General features: G+C 37.0%; 1 protein-coding gene across 6 annotated transcripts in view; it reads left to right on the top strand.

Annotated features, from left to right (window-relative positions):
* KCNIP4 (potassium voltage-gated channel interacting protein 4) overlaps positions 1-19,933 on the top strand; it is a 1,209,336-nt gene that overhangs the window by 1,135,865 nt on the left and 53,538 nt on the right. The window lies entirely within an intron of this gene.

Genomic DNA, 19,933 nt, shown 5'->3' with positions numbered 1-19,933 from the left:
GAGCATCGATAGTGAATACATAAGTGTATATAAAAGTAGTATTTCCTTATTTTTCCTCATGATTCAGATGACTGGTTTCCTTGCCATTTTGAGGATCAATTACCAGTGACTATGTTTGAATGAAAAGACAGCCGATACGGGAGGTATTCCAATAATAATGATTATGTTGATCATCCAGTAGTAGCAATAATAATCATTTTAACCACCATTCATTACAGTTTAGTGCTTTGTCAGGACTGTGGATTTAAGGAATTTAATTTAGTGTGGGTGAGAGAGAGAGAGAAATTACTGGATGAATGAAGGGATGAAACTCAGAAGCAGAATGCAGACTTGAGTAGACAGTAGGATCCAAAATTGGAAAATCAGAAATGAAGATTGATATTCTAGAGCCATGTTATCTTTGTTGTTTATGTATCTCTTATCCCATTGCTGAGAAATAATTTCTCCAGGTGATCCTGTAACTCTTTTTTGCTCGAACACTGAGGAAGGCAAGTAGTATTTCTGATTTCCAAATCCAGATGTCTAAGGAATCAAAGCTTATTGGCCAATTTTGTATTAGGGATACTCCTCTAATGTCCCCTAATGTACTCCCTTGGTCCAGTCAGTGATGGCCATCAGAAAAGGGTCAACAGTTACAACAAAGAGCGGCAGAGGCTCTTGCTTGGAGGGAGAGGTGCAATCACAGGGCTGAGTTAATTTGTGCCAGGTCAATTACTATGAGGCAGAGCCTGAAATAAACCCAGGAATGCCTCGCACCCGAGTTCATACCATTTCCTTGAGCTTTGTTGCTCTCTGCTTAAAGTGGTCTAAGGCAATGCTCCCTGGTGACTGAAGGCTGGCTTCCATGGGCACAGCAATGAGAGATTTAGTGAAGCTGAGGTCTCACTTGAGAATCCACATCCAGCATCCTGTTTCACACAAAGGACGACAAGAAAATGAGGGGCCCTTTGGGTGAAACAGCGATTCGTTGCCTATCGTGGGAAGTGGCTTCAGACAAGTCTTAAAGAGCACTGGTTCTTAAACATTAATGTGCAAACAGAGCATCTGGACATCTTATCAAAAGGCAACTTCAGCCAGGCATAGTGGCTCACACCTGTAATCCCTGCACTTTGGGAGGCCGAGGCGGGTGGATCACCTGAGGTGGGGAGTTTGAGACCAGCCTGACGAAAATGGAGAAACCCTGTCTCTACTAAAACTACAAAATTAGCTGGGTGTGGTGGCACATGCCTGTAATCCCAGCTACTTGGGAGGCTGAGGCAGGAGAATCACTTGAACCTGGAAGGCAGAGGTTGCCGTAAGTCAAGTTTGTGCCATTGCACTCCAGCTTGGGCAACAAGAACGAAACTCCATCTTAAAAAAAAAATTTAAAAGCAAAATCGGTTTCATTTATCCTGGGATGGGACTGGGAAGTTTGCATTTTTAACAAACTCACAGAAGCACTGATGCTGTAAGTCCTGTCCCAGAATCATACTATGTGGATGAGGTTCCAGAGAAAAAGCTAGGAAAATGAAAGCAGCAAGAAGTCTTGAGGTTTCCCGGTTCCTCCCCACAGCTGCACAGATAGTGGGTTACTTGGCAGCTCATGCCTCTGCTTTTGGCTTTCTACCCAGTCCTGTGACAAGATGAATAACTATGACTACAGTGGCTTGCTGGGCCAGCTAAATAAAAAAGCATGTGCTGGCTGAAAAGTTGTTAGCAAATAATTAGTGGGTACTGCCAACAGACAATTTATTTGGAATTTATCTTGTTAAGGTACCCAGGATGTTCTGTGCCAATTTTTTCTTGTTTCCTTGGTTCAACTTTAAAGAAACTTACTAGTATTCATAGTGAGAATTGTTATACATCTTGCTGATTTAAAAAAAATATGTATCACATGTACTCGGAAGTCATTATTTGACATTATTTCTGATGTAGTGTGAGTTTCTTTAGTGCCCCCCTGCCTGGCTTTGACAGAAGTTGAGGACCTAATTATTACCACATTTGTTGAGTTCTTAAAAATATGTTAGATACCATGTAAAATAAATTATACATTATGCCATTTTACCTCACAAAAACCTAAGCACTAGTTGTTAATTTTACTTTTTAGCAATGATGAAACCGAGGCAAAAACATATTGTAAGAGTTGTCCAAGTGCTATCCAATCCAAATCCTGATTTTACTCCTACAGAAAACATTTTAAACCTGCCCTTGCTCCCCTCAATGGCACCTTTGTGTCTTTCACTTTGGGTTGATGCTCTGTTCTGGTATCCAATTTTAAAGCCTCTTGAACAAGTATGCTACCCTTTTTTGCCCTTTTGTAGCAGGTAGGCAATGTTGCACACTCATTCTGTCCACATCCAGTCCCGCTTTATTAAGGTCTGCTTTATGCTCCCTTTCTTTGATTTATTTCATCAGCTTCCTGCCATTCTCAGGATCTTCAGTGGTAGCCTCAGATATTTCCCACAGATCCCAACTCTAAATCTCAGATGTACCTCCATCCCTCTGAGCAGATGACTATCTCTTTAATAAAAAAGATGGAGACAAATTTTTTCAATATCATTTATGTGTACTTTTAACTGAAATATCACAAAATTAAAATGGTTGTGATTCAAACAAGAAAGAAATACATATATTCTTTATTGTTCATTACACACACACACACACACACACACACACACACACACATCCAAACAGGGAATTGGAGGTAAGCAGTTTCAGAGATATCACACTGCCTGAAGATTATCATTAGACTCAGATTTCTTCTCTTCCCCTATCCTTAACATTTAACTGGGGTCCTTCAGTTTGCACCTCATGGTTCCAAGATGGTTCCCTCATCCCAAGCATTATGCCTTTATACTATCGAGTTCAAGGGAGAAAATGTATATATTATGAAGCAAAATACTTCCCAGAAGTACCTTCAGCAGAAATCTCCTTAATATTTGGCCTAAACTTGGTCACTTGTCCATCCCCAAACCGAAGTCCAATAGAAGAGAATGGATGGCCACACGGGGTTTAGATCAATCCCATGTTCCTCCTCCAGGATTTGGGAAGGGGCCAGCCTTCCGTAAGCATACTGTGACATGAAAAATGCTGTTTAAGCTTGGACTCTTCCCTTGGTGAAATATGACTAGCAGATGGTAGCCTCCAGTGTCTAACTCATATCCCTCACTTTTCCTTTTTTCTCCTGCTGCTTCCTCCCAGCCTCAGTGGTACCATGGACAGGCCATCTACCCTCTTCAGATTTCTGGTCTCTTCCTTCCCAATACCAATTCTTTACCTAACCTATTCTCCTGGTCTCATTTCTGCTCTCTTTCTGTTTCCCTACCAACATTCGCTTCTCCAGTTTTTGGCTTTTCTTCCTGAAAACTATATTCCAATCTCCCCTATAAAGTACAACAAAATCACAACAAAAGCGAAACTACACAAAAATTGCCTTTCCTTAGCCTTTGCTATTTTCAAGTTGCTGTCTTAGCTCTTTCTTTTCACAAACATGTCCCCAAAAGTAATCAATAATCAGTACTTATACTTTCTCACTGCTCATTCATGTAAGTCTGTAGAGTCTATCATCCACCCCAGTAGGGGGAAAAAGCAGCACCATCAAACTCTCATCTAATTTACATGGTATATTCTTTTCTGGGAATCTGCTCCTCCCTTGCCTCTTAAAGCTCTGCAAAATCTGCCCAGCCTCAACGTCATCCAAGCCACTTCTCTGACTTCTCACCTCTGCCTCATTCATTGAATTTTTTCTGCCAGATCATAAGCAACTTCAGGAAAAGGACCATGTCTTAGTTATTATTGTTACCTGCACGAGGTATGGTGCAGGGTTTTGGCAGAAGCACTCATCTTTCGGAAAACTTAACTGGTATCCTTGACTCCTCCCCCTCCCTCTTTAAACCATTGTGTCAACGGAGTTATACTTCTAAAAGTACATGTTTGATCACATTTATTCACATTTATTCTTTATTTAAAAACACAGACTCCTCAGCATGCCATTCAAGTTCTTTCACAAAGTAACCCAAACCCATTTTTTAACTTTAAGTCTCCCATTATCTTCCCTCTATGTGTGCATGCATGCACACACACACACGCACACACACACACACACACACACACATACACAGTCTCTCTCTCTCTCTCTCTCTCTCTCAGAATGTACCCCCATCTGCATCGGAATCACCTGGGATACTTGCTTACAGTGAAATTCCTAGGCCACACCCAAGACCAACTTAATCAGGTTCATTAGGATTAGCTTAGGCTGTATATGTATAGTTTTAACACATATCTAAGGTGATCCTAAATGCACATTTAAGTTTGGTGCCATGGCTTTATGTATCATACGTAAGCAAAAACTGATTCAAGTAAGCATGAATTTCCCTATTTTTCACTTTTTAGGTACTTATTTATCCATTTGATAATTGTAGGGTTTTTTCCTTATGGAAATGGGACAGGGAAGCCTCTAAGATAGGATGGAGAACTGGACCAAATATCACTTGACAAATAGGCTGATAAAAAATTTCCCTACTAACAACTTAACTCACCTGAAGAACAGTTCTGCCCCATTTCTTTAACTACCTTGAGTTACCTTCGTGGCATATTTGGTGACACTGGCCACAATTGGACATTTGTTGTACTTCCCACATGTGCTGAGTTCATTTCCTTCACCCACTTCATTCATATCATTGACGCCTCAGTCTTAGCATGTGACCTTCCCAAATCCCTGAAGGCATCAGGCTATGGAATATAAGAAGCACACAAATGCATTTAAGAAAAGCAGACAAAAGTTCCAGTTGAAATTTGATTTCAAAGTTTTGTGACAGGTTACAAAAGATTAGAAAAAAGTATTTGTCATTTCAAACACATTTAAACATTTGCTATTTCTATGAAAAAGACAATCTGTCTTATTTATTCTCATTGCTGGTTTTCTCCCAGTTATTACCATACAGATCTAACTTTTGCTGTTCATCCTGGTGACCATGTATATGGAATAAAATGTTATGAGATTATGACGTAATATCCACAGTCCCATGGAAGACTAAAACTGATTGTTACATTGTAAATGGCATCAGTGTTAGTTGAGAAGGAAGTCAGAAATCCAGATCCAACTGTAGTCATCTTTTTGTACAGACATGCTTTACTCTCAGTTGGTCTCTCTCCATCGCTGTCTCTCTGTCTCTTTCTCTCCCCCTCCTCCCCACTGCCCTGTACTCTTTCATTTCCCTTCCCTCTCTCTTTTTCTGTTGACTCAGACAAATAAACCCACTAAAACATACTGCCTTTGATATTGTCTCTGACCTGAGGTCATAGAGAAAAGATTCAAAATGAAAATAGAAATGAAATCAGACCCATAAATGGATGTCACGGGGGCACGATGTAAGAAAGGACAAAAAGATGAGTCCAAGCCTCTCATTTTCTCCACAAAATGAGTTTCAGTGTGAACAATGGCTCGCGTTTGCAGTTTTTGTCCTCCAGTGGCAACAGCAATGAGGAAAATTGTTTCAAGTCCTGAACTGTCTCTGCTGAGTGTTACAGGAAAGCACGCTGGCCCCAGCGGCCAGGTTGCTGCAGTTGGTCACTGACATCAGAGTGATCACCTTGGCCTGAGTGAGTCATGCTGAGTTCACACAGGTTCATGTGCAAAAAGGCGCTGCTGAAGAGATCGTGTTTCTCTGCCTTTGCCTCTAAGTCTGCCCTAAACAGCATGCACGTCAGCACTCCAGCAGGCAGGAGCCTTTGGATGTCTCATTTAGGAGTGTGGGCTGAGTTTCAACATGCTGAGGAGTAGAAACAAGCAGTTTTATGTAAGGGCAGACTCCTGAGATGAGCTGCAGCTGCATTCACTGCCATGGGGCAAACCAAACTTTGAAAGGTTTCATGCTTTTAGATGTCAGTGAAAATAACATTATGTATGCTATTATAAGAGAGTAAGTTTATTACCCAAATGCCCCTATAATAGGAAAACAGGATACTGCACCCTATCACTTCCAGAATGACAGTAATTGTAACTCATCCTGATAATGTAGTTGACGGCCAGGAAAGGTGGAAAACATACATTCAGGTCATTGAGAATTTCTTATTTCAAGAGTGAAGAGAAAGACATACACAGAAAGAAATAGCCTAAAAGCCTGAATTCCACATCTAGGCAGAGAAACTCCAGAATGGGACTGTCTTCATTATTAACCTTGCACTTTATATCATGTGTTATGACCTCTTGGAGTCTGAAGGGAATGAAGTAGGCCAAACAACAGTAACAAAAAGCATTCTCCAAAAGCTCTGTGTATTCTTCCATCCCAACCCTAACAACCTTTTCACCACACACACCATTGGCAGACTGAATGGCACAATGAGCACATAGCAATTTCCAGTTCTTGCATTTCTTCTTTAAAGAATCTCCTGGCCTTAATCTATCAGCGTGGTTTGCAATTCCCAATGATTTGCCAAGAATATAGATTATTATTGACACTGGAGAAATTGGCAACTAAATAAGTGAATATGAGTTTATCACCCCTGAAAGTCTCTGGTAGCTCTGCCAGAAACACAAGTTGTTTTAGCTCAAGGTGTGCTGAGAATAGAGAATAGAAGGTGTGGAATAACAGGTGTGTCTTCACGCCATCACTGGGCTGGGAGCTGGAAATGCGAAAAATGACAGTTCCTAATCTTTGTAGCTCATTGGTTTTGCTGAGAGTGAGAGAGGATAACTAAGTAAACAGTTAAGGTGTGTGAATTACTGACAGCTGATTTAAAACTCTAAGCTGAATAGAGCTTCTGTAAAAAAGATTTGCATGCAGAGGTGGAGAAGGGGGAAAGTGGGTCCAAATGGTGATCCTATCTTAACTAGTTCATCTTAATTAACTCCATGTGTACCTATTTGATAGAATTCAGAGTATGGCTGACCTTTAATCAATAATGAGAAGTTATTCAATCCATCCAGTGTATGTAACTGCTACTCTTATAACAAAGAGAAAGGGTGGCTCTCCCAGGACATACTTGGGCTCTAGGCATCCTGATTTAAGCAAATCAGCTAAACTAGCACAAAGTGCACAAAGTCAGGCAACTCTTGACATTTACTAATAAAATGTAAAAGGTTGTGTTTATAAATAAATACATGCAAATAATTATGTTCTTTCAAAGTGCAAGGATTTATGAATCTACATATCAATCCATTGAAAGAGCTACATATAGTTCCCTCTAACTAAACTGTGGCAGAGATTACATCTCAGCATCTACTGACATGAATGTCATTGAGTTCTGGTGATGGGTTATGTCTGATGTGTCCTCTGTTATTTTTGCATCATATGGACAGAGGTCCTGTCTCAAATCTGTCTCAGCTTTTGTAGCGTCCTTAAGTGTTATTATTCATATGTTTTGTCTTATCTCCAGAATTTTGCTTCATAAGGCTCTTCTATAATAATAACATAACATAAAATGGTTATAAATTCAGCTGCCGAAATAGAGAAACTGACATTTTATTGTGTAACAGGACATCTACTCATATATTCAGCAGTTTTACCAAAAAAATAATAATGAAGAGATTTGTCCTGAGGGTTTCCACTTTCTTCATATGTCCAGAGTGTACAATCTAGCCTTTCATGGAGCCAGATTAATAGAAATCAAAATATCTGACCCATACTCTCAAGTTCTTTAAAATTGTCTTTACCACATTATATTTTGGAATGTTGTCATCAGGCTATATTTTAAATTGTCTTTAAAAAGGCCCTGTGAAACTTGTTATATGTACTGTAGGCACCCCAGTGAGTACATCATTATCTTCCATCATGTCCTCTTTATGACAATCCTGGGAATGATTTCTGTTTAATCTTAGTACGAAGAATTGTTGTGCCTCTCCCATGTAATGGCCTGTTTGTGCCTTTGACTCACAAATATTAGGGATGAGTTACTGACAACATTTTTCAGTAGATAGAAATGTGTTTCCTTCACTGCTTTCTGAAAATGTATTCCCAAATATCCTGAAGCTTTCTAAAAGATACTTTTCATTTTGTGCTTTCATTTCATAACAACCTTTTTAAAAAATGACATAATTGATGTAGCTGCTTCTTTTTCTAGTTCCTTTAGGTATAATGTTAGACTATTTGAGATCCTTTTTCTTTTTTAATGTAGGCATTTATTGTACTAAACTTTCCTCTTAGAAGTGTTTTTGCTGCATCCCATAGGTTTTGATATGGTGTGATTTCATTGTCATTTATCTCAAGGTATCTTTGAAACTTCTCTTATGATTTCTTCTTTAACCTATTTTTTGTTTATGCATATTGTTTAATTTCTACAACAACATTTTTTGTTAGCTTTTCAAGATTCCCTTGGTTAATGATTTCTAGTTTCATACTGTTGTGGTCTGAAACAATACTAGGTATGATTTCAGTATTATTAAAGTTTTAAAACCTTGTTTTGTGGGCTAAAATATGGTCTATCTGAGAGAATGTTCCATGCGTGATAGAAAAAGTTGTGTATTCTGCAACTATTGGATGCAAAGTTCTGTATATGTCTGTTTGGTCCATTTGGTCAAAGGTTCAATTTGAGTCCACTATTTCCTTATTTATTTTCTATCTGGTTGATCTATTCATTACTGAAAGTAGAGTATTAAAGTTTCCTACTATTATTGTATTTCTATCTATTTTGCTCTTCAGATCTATAATTATTTGCATTATATATTCAGGTGTTCCAATGTTGGAGATATCCCATAGCTTTTGCTGCAACCTATGGGATTCAGCAAAAACATTTCTAACAGGAAAGTTTATTACAATAAATACCTATATTAGAAAAGAAAAAAATCTCAAATAGATATCTCTAACATTGGAACACCTGAATACATAATGCAAATAATTATAAACCTGAAAAGCAAAATAATACATAATGCAAATAATTATAGATCTGAAGAGCATATATGTATGTATATATATCTCCAATATTGGAACACCTAAATACATAATGTAAATAATTATAGACCTGAAGAGCATATATATATGTATATATATCTCCAACATTGGATCACCTAAATGCATAATGAAAATAATTATAGACCTGAAGAGCATATATATATATATATATATATATATATATATATATATATCACCAACATTGGAACACCTAAATACATAAGGCAAAATACATATATTTGCAACTTTTAAGTCTTCTTGGTGGGCAGACCTCTGTATCGTTAAATAATTACCTTCTTTTTCTCTTGTGACAGTTTTTTAAATTGAAGTCTGATTTATAAAACATAACTATAGCCACTCTTGCTCTCTTTTGGTTACATGTGTCTTTAAATGTAGATTAGTCTCTTATAGGCAGCATGTAATTGGATCATGTCTTTTATCCATTCAGCCACTCCATCTTTTCATTGAAGGATTTAATCTGTTTACATTCAAGGTTATTATTTATAGGTAAGGACTTGCTGCTGTCATTTTATTATGTTTTCTAGTTGTTTTGTAGGTCCATTGATCCTTTATTCCTCTCTTGTTGTCTATCTTTGTGGTATGATAATTTTCTGTAGTATTAAGCTTTTATTCCTTTTTTTTATTGTTTGTATATCTGCCACATTATTTTTTTGTTTTGTTTTGTGGTTACCATAAGGCTAACATAAAACATCTTATAGTTTTAAATAGCTATTTTAAGCTGCTAATAACTTAACTTTTATTGCATACAAAAACTCTAGACTTTTACCCTCCACCCCCTACAACTTATGTTTTCGATGTCACACTTTACATCTTTTCATATTGTGTATTTCTTAACTTACCTTAGCTGTAGTGCTGTAGTTATTTTTGACCATTTTGACTTTTAACCTTCATATTAATGTATAATTCACATAGCATCATTAAAGTATTGGAGGATTCTGGACTTGACTGTGCATTTACTCCTCCACTAGTGAGTTTTATAGTTTCATATATACTTGTGATAGAAATTATCATGTCTATTCGTTTTTTCTTTCTTTTTTTTTTTTTTTTTGGAAAATCTTTCTTAAGAATATCTTTTAAGGCAAGTCTAATTTTGATAGATTTAGTTTTTGCTTGTCTGGGTAATAGTTTATGCCTCCTTTATTTCCAAAGGATAACTGCTGGGTATAACATCCATATATGAGAGGTTTTGTTCTTTCAGCACTTTGAATATATCCAATTGTTTCCTTGTCTGCAAACTTTCTGTTGAGAAATCTGCTGATGTATTCTAATGGAGATTCCCTTGTGTGTGACTTGATGTTTTCTCTTGCTGCTTTTGCAATTTTTTGTCTTTTACTTTTGACAGTTTTATTATAATGTGGCTTTGAGAGAACCTCTTTGGGTTATGTATGTTTGGGGACCTTGGAGCTAAGTGGATCTGAATGTCCATATTTCTCCCCAAATGGGAAATTGTCAGCCACAATTTTATTATTAAATAAGCATTTTGTCCCTTTTTTTAGTCTATTGTCCTGAAAACTTATAATGCAAATATTTGTTTAATAATGTCCCAAAAGTCCCAATAATATCTTCACACTTTTTCATTCTTTTTGTTTGTTTCCTCTAAGTTGTCTTAAAGACCTATCTTCAATCTCACAGAATCTTTCTTTTGTTTGCTCTAGTCTGCTATTGAAGCTCTCTATTATATCTTTAAACTTTATTTTATTGATTAAATTCATTATCTCTAAGTTTTCTTTTTAGCTCTTTTTTATTATATCTATCTCTGTTGAATTTCTCATTCAGATAGTGAATTTTTATTCCTAGTTTCATTGAATTGCCTATTTGTATTCTCTGTGTCTTGCTAATAATAAAGATTATTATTATGAATTCCTCTTCAGGCAACTTGTAAATTTTCATTTCATTGGGGTCAGTTACTGTAGAATTATGTGTTCTTTTGGAAACATGTCATGTTTCCTTGTTCTCTATGTTTCTTTTGTTCTTTCATTGATGTCTGCACATCTGATTGTGTAGTTACCTCTTCCAAACTTTACAGAGTAGCTTTTGTAGAAGGCTTGCACCTGAAGACGGGCCTGAGGGTGCTGATTGGGCAAAGTTCAGTGGCTGTGGTTTGTGTGGGCACAGTAATATAGTCTCTGTTCAGCTTCTTCAGTTGTGATCAATGTCAGTGATGACTGCAGGTACCTTGGTGGGCTGGGCTACAGGAATTTGTAGCAGTAATGGTAGCTATGTATGTTATTATGGCAAGAACTTTGGGAATCATTCTGTTCTTATCTTCCCTCACAGTGGGGAGTCTTGTGAAATTACTATAACACCTTCACATTCCAAGGCCCAAGTGGGTGCAGTTCTCTCAAAAAGTTGGGATCTGTTGCTTTGAGGCAAACTCTAGCAGCTCAGTCCCAGGGGGCTGTAATATAGCTATGTTCTGACCCTAAAAAACAGGGTATAGTGCTGGTGCAGCTCTGGAGAAGAAGGGATGTTCCAGAGACTGAACCATCAGGGAACATTGCACAGCTGCAGTTCAGATCCTGGAAGCAACAGGACATCGAAGCAGCTCAGGATCTGAGGGATGAGGTACTGCATAGTGTGGAGTTTGGACCCTGGGGTGGTAGGACATGACAGAAGCCTGGGTATAGAAGCAACAAGTACTCAGGAATGGCAAGACACCATTGTGGCTTGGGCCCGGGTTTGGGGTGGTGGAGCAGCATAACAATGACTTCATTCCCTGGAACGGTGGAACGTCTCAGCAGCTCTGATGGATGCAGATTAGTCCAGTTATAGCTAGGCAGGAACTGTGGCTGTTTGGCCTGGGGAGGGAAGTGGCACAGCTCAGCTTAGGCTGTGATTTCCTGGGACTTGAGGTACTATGTCTCCTCAGCTCCAGAAAGCATGGCTGCATGGGTTAGTGGGACCTCCAGATGCCTGGGCAGTAGGACATTGTATCAGCTCTCATACTGGGGCACACAACTAGTCTGGTATGCCAGAGTTATCAGAGCCTCTAGGTTCAGGAAGCTGCCTCATTTGTGGTGTTAGAAGATGAAGTGCAGTTGATGGCTCTGGTGTGCAGAATATCTGAAATTCCCTGGGGGCAGAAAATCACTGGATCTTGGCCTTAAGTGGAGGTGCACCAGCAACTAGGATGGGCAGGATAGGGCAGCTATACAGTAGTTTGACCCTAGGGAGTAGAGTACAGTAGCAGCTTGGCTCAGGTATGGCACACTATGGAGTATGCATGTTGCAATAGCAGCAAAGTCTCAGGAATGGAGGGGTGGTGCAAGGGGTATTCACCTCCAGAGCAGGATGCCCTCTAGTAGTGTTTCTGGTTCCAAAATGGTGTAGTGCAGTAGCAGTACAGGCCATAGGATAGGGGACAGGGGGGAGTGGGGAGAAGTGAAGACAGGGCACAGTGTTGTCACCTTCTCTGAATGTAGCTCAGCATGTGATTCTAGAAAGCTCCCTCAGTTTAATTTAGAGCTTGTGAGGAATGTGGGAGTCTCTGGTAACAAAGGCGGCAGATGTCTGCAGTGGTAATCAGGATTGCTGGGGTCCTCTTGCATACTTTTTCCCTACATAAAGGAGTCCCTCCTGGTTCTGAGCTGATGCCAACTGAGGGAATGAAGTGGCAGAGGCGAGATGTATTCTTCTCTTCCCTATGCAGCCATCCTGGGTTTATGCTCTACAGGATTTCTGCTGCTTCTCTGCTATTCTCTAGAACTTTCCTTTAATTATTTTGGTCAAAATGCAGTTGCTTATTCATAGATTTATGTGTGTATGGTAGAAGGCAGGATGCTAGTAGCTTCTAGATGGCCATCTTGCTAATGTCATTGCAAGAAAATTCCAATAAGCCTGTGAGACAGCCCAAATAATTAGATAGAACACTGTCATCTACTGCTTTCACCCGTTAGACATATGGGCAATGACTACAGCTTTTCACAAGACCCATCATGCTTTCTATATGAGCTACAAAACTGCATATTGAATGTTTTAAAGCCTTCCTAACTTTCAGAGTTTTTGCAGTGTCTGTATTTGATAATGTTTAGAAAGAGTAAACAATGTTACATTCCACTACCTTGATAAAATAATCTTTAAGATGTGGGTCATAAATTGGTCTTGTATGTTAAAAACTTGCGATAAAGATTAGAGTGGGGACATGATAGGCACTTAATAAATACATTCAGAAATAAATATTGAAATGAACAAATGAATTAATAAAATAATAAACAAAAAATATTTGGGTAGGATCCAAACCATGTGAGTTTGTTTTCTATTGCTGCATAGCAAATTTTCACCGACTTAGGGGCTAAAAACACTGATTTACTAGCAAGCAATTGTGTAGGTCAAGTCCAACACAGTATCACTGTTCTCTTCTAAAGGAACTGTAAAACCAAAATCCAGGTGCAGGCAAAACAGAGTTGTTTTCTGGAGACTTTGCAGGAAACTCCACTTTTAAGATCATTCCTCCTGGCAAATTTCAGTTTCTTGTGGCTGTATTACTGAGTTTCCTAACTCCCTGTCAACCCACAGCCAGGGGCTGCTCGTAACTCCTGGAACACTGCACCTATTCCTTGCTGTCTATCCCCTCTATCTTTAAGCCAACAATAGTGATTCAAATTATTTTCCTGCTTCCCATTTCTGTCTTCCTCTTCTTCAGGCAGCCAGAAAAAATGCTCTACTTTTAAAGGTCTTGTGTAATTACGTCACACCCACCTGGATAAATTCTCTGTCTTAAGGTCAGCTGTATACTGTGTATAGCTTCACTTAATCACAGAGTAAAATCCATTAAATTCACATTCCCAGAGATTATGCAGTGCATACACACCACAAGGTGTGTATCTTGTAAGTCTTGGAAGCTGTCCTAGGATTCTTTTTCTACCATACCATGGAAGACTGTTGCAGTAGACTCAAGGGTGTGCTATTATATTTCTGTCTCTGAAGTCACAATTGGATATTCTCAGGCATGCTTGATTATTATGTTGAAAGACCCTAGGGTTCAAAACCAACATATCATTTTGTTTTATTTTATGATTTAACATATACTTTCTGACCTTATATCTGTGTACTTCTGAAACAGCTTCTATAGCAGATAAAAAAATCCTATTACCTCCCTCCATTAAATGAGCCAAATATAAACATAGACAAAAACAGAAAATATCCCCTTAGAAAAATTTGGTGACACTTGAGCCCTTTTCAGCTTGTAGCTCTGAAATTGAATTTTTATACTCATCATAAAGGTTGGTGAAGGGAAATATTGTTACACACACAGAGTCAGTTAGGGCTAGAGGGGCTATTTTCATATCTTCTAGATTAGAGCAATAGAAGTCATCTCATGACTTACTCAAGAGAAAATGGAAAATGAAGAACTGTTGTTTATTTTAGAATTTTGATCTGCACTGAGTGCTGTGTTTTTTGAACACAGATATTATTATAATAGCTAATTATTGAAAAACTGTAGTATTCAGGTAACAAACCAATGATGGAATCTGTATTTTTCCATCTATTACTATTCATTGTACCTATTTTATGCATTTGTATGTGCATTCCAAATGAGTTTTATTTGGGGTCCTAAGCTTTCGGAGGCTTTATTTCTTAGTTATTTCTATCTTTCTTGTTTACTCTGCAAATTAAAGTTTTCAACACAGAAGTGATTTTAGTCCATGAAAGCAGTAAAAGAAAGCAATAAAAATGCTTTGTCTGCTTTTTAAGGTAAGTATAGATAAATGAGCTTTCCAGAGTGTTATTATTAGATAAGGTGAAGAGTTAGGCAGCGTCAGCCTCCTGTGTTTTCCCTGAGCACTCAGTGTTCTGCCCACCGAGCCAACACATTACACACACTGCTTCATTTAATCATCTAGCATTCTTGTGAAGTACTGGTACCTAAAATATGTTTAAAAACCAGTTCTGTGATTGCACCACTGCCCTCCAGCCCAGGTAACTGAGTGAGACCCTGTCTCAAAAACCAACCAACCAAACAAGCAAACAAAAAACAAAAAAAGCAGTTCTGACTGCTTCCACCTGGGGGGCATTAGACAAGTGATTGGCCCCTACAATTCAGAATGTTTAGGGCTCAGAGTAAATAGGAACTTAACAAATATACACTAAGTGTTAGATTTCAACTAAGAAAATATGCTCTTAACAGTAGGCTGGTAAATTTTATTTCTGTCTTTAAGGTCAAAGAAGAAAACATCTGATACATTTGTCTAGTCTTTGTTGTAAGCTTTTTGCATGTATACACTCATTTAATTCTCAAAACTCAATGATGTAGGTGATATTATTATATCAGTATTGTAGATTTTGGTAATGCCTGTGTATGAGGGTATATCAATTATAACTGGTGTGTGTGTATATTTACAATGTCATTATAGATAAGATGTTAAAGACTGATACAATTTCTTCTGTAATGTTCATTGTGAATCATCTTGTGAAAAATAAAAAGAACTTCAACAGTGGAAATAATGAACTATGAAAAGGTAGTAAGATATGTTGGATACTTGCAGTGGCTAAGCACTGGCAATTGATTTGTTAAGGCTATGTCATTAACTTTTATAATAATGATATTATTTTGATTTTTTTTAAAAAAACACCAAAAACTAGAGTTATAGAGCAGGCATTTTAAAGATGGTAGGCAGCAATCTACCAATTAGCAGGTATTGTGAAATTGGCACAATGGGTTGAGAGCAAACCAGAAGATAGAATCAAGATGAAATCTTGCAGAGAATTCAGATTTAAGAAATTAGACATGCTGGCTCGAGTCACTGGGTCAAGAATACTAAAGCTATGATTCAAAGACTGAATCACTGAAAATAATAAGAAATCAGTAAACACGTTAGAATGAAAACTAGGGCATTGTAACTGGTATTAATAAAAGCAACTTGAGAGTTGCTACATTATTTATTGCTATAGGTTTCAGATATATTTTAATACGTTTCTAGCCACTTGGTTTTCACAGCCACAGTATGAGTGGTTGCTGATGCACCATTTCACAGAAGTGCTATAAAGTCATCTGCCTAGGATCACACACCTAATAAGATCTTGCTTCTATTCTATCTTCCCACAAACAAGATGCCTCTTCTTGATGATTTAATGACTGATCGCCAAAAGAACTCAGAGTCCCACTTTCTCCTTGGTATGTGTACATTATAAGTTATGGGTGAAATGCATTTTTTTTCATGTTGTTTGTCATAACTTATCACAATCAACTGGTTAAATTAAAGTGCAACCTGATTGAAATCAAGCTGTGAATTACTGCAAAAGTCCCTTTTACAAAGCTCAAATGCCAGATAGGGATTTTTGAGTAGTTACAAACAAGTTTCTACTTTCCTGAGGATTAACCAAACCCAGTCTTAATCTTTGTGACAGAATTGTTAACACCTTTTGCTCAAAATTTTTAAAGAACATTTCAAAGAAATGAAACTCAGATGTCCCACTTAGAGAATGTGTACATTGATGTTGTGTTGTTAGATCATGTAAAGACTGCTCTGAATGTCCTAAACCACACGTTTCCACCTTATACACCTATGCAACATGAATACGGGTGCAACTTAAATAATTTTTATTGGGCAAATATCATATAACTCACACAGAGATGAAGAAATAGAACTTCACTAGAATCCAGATATTATTCTTAATAATAAATCTTTCCATCCATCTTAGAGTTATTCAGTATCCTAACTTTCAAGGTGATCCCTACTTTGCTTTGATTTGCAGTTCAGTACCTGAAGTGTACGTCCATAAACAATATAGTTTACTATTGCCTGTGCTTATTTTTATGTAAATGGAATTATAGAGTTTGTAATTTTAATAAATTTATTGAGGTATAATTGACATACAGTAAGCCAGGGGTCCCCAACTCCTGGGCCACCACTGAGTGATACTGGTCTATTCCTGTTAGGAACCAGGCTACCCAGCGAGAGGTGAGTGGCCAGCAAGTGAGCAAAGCTTCAGCTGTATTTATAGCTACTCCGAATTGCTCACATTACTACCTGAGCTCCGACTCCTATCAAATCAGCAGCATTAGATTCTCATAGGAGCATGAACCTTATTGTGAAATGTTCATGTGAGGTGTATCAGTCCATTTTCACATTGCTGATAAAGACATACCCAAGACTGGGAAGAAAAAGAGGTTTAATGGGCTTGCAGTTCCACATGGCTGGGGAGGCTTCATGATCACGGCAAAAGGCAAGGAGGAGCAAGTCACATCTTACATGGATGGCAATTGGCAAAGAGAGAGAGTTTATGCAGGATAACTCTACTTTTTAAAATCATCAGATCTCATGGACTTATTCCATATTGTGAGAAGATGAGAAAGGTTCACCCCCATGATTCAATCACCTCCCACTAGGTTTCTCCCATGATGTGGGAATTGTGGGAGTTATAATTCAAGATGAGATTTCGGTGGGTACACAGCCAAACCTTATCATCAGGGATCTAGGTTGTGTGCTCCTTATGAGAATCGAATGCCTGATGATCTGTCACTATTTCCCATCACCCTCAGATGGGATCATATATTTGTAGGAAAACAAACTCAGGCTCTCACTGATTCTACATTATGGTGAGTTGTATAATTATTTCATTATATATTACAATGTAATAATAAAAGAAATCAAGTACACAATAAATGTAATGAAGTTGAATCATCCCAAAAGCATCCCCACCCCATTCGTGGAAATATTGTCTTCCACAAAACCAGTCCCTGGTGCCACAAAGATGGGGGACTGCTGCAGTAAACCACACATCTTTAAAGTGTACACAAGTTTTGACATATGAATATGCCCATTCATGAAATAATCAATACAATCAAAATAATAAAAAATCCATCACTCTTAAAAATTCCCTTGTGTTTCTAATCTTTCCCTAATTCCTCTCTTTGCCAATCCTATTCCCAGACAACCATTGATCTACATTCTCTCAGCACAACTAATTTGCAGCTTCTAAAATTTTATTTTTAAAAAATCTGAATGTTTCACTGAGTCTTAATCCTTTGAGATTCATTCATGTTGTTTCATGTATCATTGTTGTTTATTTCTTTATGTTGCTGAGTACTAATCCATTATAGCATATACCACAATTTGTTTGTCCATTCATCTGTAAATGGACATTTAGGATGATTCTAGTTTAAAGATACTAAAAATAATGCTGCTGTTAACATTCATGTACAGATTTTTTTATGAATACATGCTATCTTTTCCCTTGGGTAAATTTATATATTTTCAATGTCTAGATCACAGGGTTGGTGTATTTTTTAACTTTTTAAGGTATTGCCAAACTATTCTGTGAAGTACTTCTACTAGCTTTTATTTCCATTAGAAGTGCATGAAAGTTTTAGTTTATTTACATCCTCACCAACATTTGAGTTATTTCATTCAAGTTGGTGGATGGTACTGCTCAAAGTGTCCTATAGCCCACTGAATTTATTTATAAATTTCTATCTAACATTGTGATAAGGAAGTTGAAATTTCTGACTCTATTTAGCTGCATCTATTTCTCTTTGTAATATGGCAATATTTTGCTTCATATATTTTGAAACTATATTATTAGATCTATAGATATTTAACATTGTTCTGTATTCTTGATGAATTTACTAAAAAAGATATTTCTTCATTATGGACAATGTTTTTGCTTTGAAATCTATTTTGTCTTATATTAGCCACTTCAACTTACTTTTGACTACTGTAGAGTGGTTTAATGTTTTCATCCTTTTAATATATTTTTATCTCTATGTTTAAAGTAGGTTGGCAGTAATTAGGTCTTTTTTTTATCAATCTGGCAATCATTGCTTTTTATGTGTGGCATTTATATCATTGGCATATGAGATGATTATTGATATGATTGGGTTTACATATATTGTGTTGCTATTTGTTTGTTTTTCTACGACCTGCTCTTATTTTTCTCTTCCTGATTCTTTTGTATTAATTTAGTAATTTTTGTTCTTGAATTCTATCTTCATATTTTTTAAGTTGTATTAGTCAGCCTTCTCCAGAGAAACAATTGATAACATTTGTATAGATGTATATATAGAAATTTATTTTAAGGAACTGATTTACATGACTGTGGAGGTTAGGAGGTCCAGTATGGGCAGGGTAGGCTGGTGGGGTGAATATCAGGCAATAGTTGCAATTCACATCCAAAGATAGTTTGTGGCAGAATTTTCTCTCTCTCAGGAGAGGACAATCTATTTCTTAAGGCTTTCAATTCATTGAATAATATTCAATTATTGAATTCTTTCATATTATGGAAGGCAATCTACTTTACTCAAAGATTTAGGTGTTAATCCTATTCAAGAATACCTTCAGGGAACATCTAGAATAGAGTATGGCCAAATATCTGGGTATTGTATCCTAGCCAAGCTGACATATAAACTTAAAGATCACTTTAATTATAAAGTTTGATTATGACATTTAGTGGGTTTTTTTTAAGGTTTATAGCAAACATCTTTAACTTTTCAGTCTGTCATAAAATGGTATTATATTTCTTCATGTGCAATAAAAAATCTTACAACAGTATACTTCTATTTTTTTGTTCCTGGTTTCTGTGCTGTTGATTTTATACATTTTATATGACAGAAATTCAAATCATCATTATTTTTGCTTTAAATAATTGGTTTTCTTTTAAGGAGATTTAAATAATAAGGACAAATATTTTATTTACTCATGAAATTATTACTTTCATTGCTCTTCATTTTTTGTGTAGAACTAGGCTTCTACTGACATCAGTTTTTTGCTGCCTGAATGATTTTCTTCAACATTTCTTGTAGTAAGTTATGCCTTTCAGCTGCTGACATCTAAAAATGTCTTTATTTTTTTTCTTTTTTTTAAATATATTTTTACTGGACAAGGAATTCTTTAATATTTCTATTCTTTCAGTATTTTGAAAGATTTTGTTCTATTGTCATCTAACTTGCATTATTTATGATGAAAAAAAATCTGCTGTCATCTTTATAGTTGGCCCTGTGTATATAAAATGTCTTTGCATCTGGCCTCAGAACTTCCTTTATTTCAGAATATTTTAGAAGCAGATTGAGGATGAGCAATCGATTATTTTCCAACCTAGCAAGTTCT

Source organism: Saimiri boliviensis, chromosome 3 (assembly GCF_048565385.1).
Source record: "Saimiri boliviensis isolate mSaiBol1 chromosome 3, mSaiBol1.pri, whole genome shotgun sequence".
Taxonomy (NCBI): Eukaryota; Metazoa; Chordata; class Mammalia; order Primates; family Cebidae; genus Saimiri; species Saimiri boliviensis.
The sequence above is the reverse complement of the archived record's forward strand: the minus strand, read 5'-3'. Positions and strand labels throughout refer to the sequence as shown.